Here is a 2,655-nt window from a genome sequence, read left to right as displayed (position 1 = left end):
CACTCTTCCAGGGTTTTCTCCAGCCTCTTTATAGACAGGGCATAGTAGAATGCATTTCTAATAGGTCTTTGAGAACACACACACACACAGATTTTCTTTTTCTTAACCTTTGGAACCCAACTCAGAAGTGTATTTCCAGAGTTGGCAGTTTGACTTCTGGTCCTATCTAGTATTCTTCTTTGGTAAAGAGTAGCAGATCTGTTTTGTATGCAAGTATGCGAGTTACCCTAAAATACCAGTTCCTGGTGCTGGAGAGATGGCTCAGTGGTTAAGAGTGAGTACTGACCCTGCAGAGGACCAGAGTTCAGTTCCCAGCACCCGCATTGGGTGGGTCACAACAGCCTGTAACTCTAGCTTCAAAGGATTTGACACCCTCTTCTGGCCTCCACAGACAGCCATACATCATACACACACACACACACACACACACACACACACACACACACATGCACGCATGCACACATGCATGCACACACACATACATGCACACACACACATATATGCACACACGCAACAAACAACAAACAAAACAAAACAGTAGCTGGAGTGATTGCTCAGTGGTTAAGAGTACTTGCTGCTCTTGCAGAGGACCTGGTTTGGTACCCAGTACCCACATAGCAGCTAACAACCATCTGTAACTCCTGTTCCAAGGAATCCAGTGTCCTTTTCTGGCTTCTGCAGGTACCAGGCATGCATGTGGTACACTTACATACATGCAGGTAAAACTCTCATACACATAGACCAACCAACCAACCAACAAACCAACAATTCCTTTAGCAAATTATTTCTGATGGGCCCCTGAAAAGAGGCATTTGGCTTTTCTGCGGTCCAATAGGCAAAACAAGGTGTGTAGATGGTTTCCCATGAAGCCTTCCTCACCCTGAAATAGACTTAGGAGAAGGGACTAGGATGGTTCTCAGAATTAAGGTTTGTATATATGAAACTATTTTCTCTAACCCTCCCAACATATTAATTACCATTTGAGATGCAGTTTGATCGATGTTGCTGAGGCTTCTATACAAACATATTTTTACTTCTTAAGAGGCAGAAGGATACTGATATTAGAAGGAAAGTTGGGCTCCCTCACAGACATGGGTGAGCCCTTCACAGATGGGTGCTACTGAATACCACTGCATGATTTTATTTTCTCTCTCTCAGACTGGTTCTCATGTATCCCAGACCGGCCTCAAACTTGCTATATAGCTAAGGATGACCCTTTCTCAAAACAAAAACAATAACAACCCAAAACAAACAAAAAAATCTCCCCACAGACAAGCAAAACAACCTCTAAAATTTTAACATTTAGAAATTGGTTGTGTGTTCTTATGGCCTAAAATATGAACTTTGTGTTTTCGATGCATTTGCATGTGATTTTTAGATCAAGCTTTTCAAAAATATTTTAATTAGTTCATATTAATTGCACGAAGTAATGGTGTTCATTTGGACATTTCACACATTCGAACAATATACAAAGATCATATTCACCACTCCATTCCTCTCTCTTCTCTCCCCTCCCTCGACTCCCTTCCATATCTCTAAAGGTCTTCTTTTTACTTTCCTGTCCTTCCCACCCCTAAGTATCACACATGACAGAAAGCATGTGATGTTTGCTTTTCTAAGTCTGGCTGTAGCACAATAATTCCTATTCTGTCCATTTTCCTTAAACAACATAATTTGTTTCTCTTTATGGTTGAATTGAACACACAGACCACATTTTCTGTATCTGTTTCTGTATCACATTTTCTGTTTCTGTATCTGCTCATCCACACCTAAGCTGATGCCAGAGCCTGTCTTCTGTGACAAACATGGAGGTATAGCTATCTCTACTGTGTGCTGACTTTGATCCCTTTAGGTATAATCCCGGGAATTTATGTGGCTCATACAGAAGCTCTAATTTTTTTTACCTTTTTGAGGAATCTCAATATTGATTTCTATAGTGACTGAACTGATTTGCATTCCCACTGGGAGTGTATAAGGGTTCTTTACCTTCCCTGACATCTTTACCCACATTTCGGGGAATGGGAGAGACAGTCTCATGTATACAAGCCTGGCCTCAAACTTGCTATGACCTTGAACTTCTGCCTCTACTACCAGAGTGGTGAGATTACAGGCATGAGCCACCATGCCGATTTTGTGTGGTGCTGAGGACTGAAATCAGTTACACCTCCAGCCCTATTTTCGTTTTTTTGTGTGTTTGTTTTTTGATACAGGTCTCCAATCCCAATAACCCCACCTGGCCTAGAACTTGATATGTAGACCTGGCTGGCCTTGATCTCACTGAGATCCGCCTGCCTCTGCCTTGGGAGTTGCTGGGATTAAGGGTGTGCACCACAACATCCACCCGGCTTTCTGTTTTGTGTTTTGTTTGTTTGTTTATTTGTTTTTTTTCTCTGCCACTGAGTGCTGGGATTAAAGGTGTGTGCCATCACACCAGGCTCCCTAGCCCTATTTTTAAAAGGATTTTTCCCCCAATTTTGTTTGTTGTATTTTTATTTGTACAATTGTTTTGTTTGCTTGTATATAATTGCATACCACCTACATGGAATTCATGAGGCCAGAAGAGGATGTTAGATCCCCTGGAACTGGAGTTATAGATGGTTGTTAGCCACCATGTGGATTCTGAGAATTGGACCCATGTCTTCTAAAAGAGCAGGT

The sequence above is a fragment of the Nannospalax galili genome, unplaced genomic scaffold (genome assembly GCF_000622305.1).
Source record: "Nannospalax galili isolate Female #2095 unplaced genomic scaffold, S.galili_v1.0 scaffold467, whole genome shotgun sequence".
NCBI lineage: Eukaryota > Metazoa > Chordata > Mammalia > Rodentia > Spalacidae > Nannospalax > Nannospalax galili.
This window is presented reverse-complemented; position numbering follows the sequence as displayed.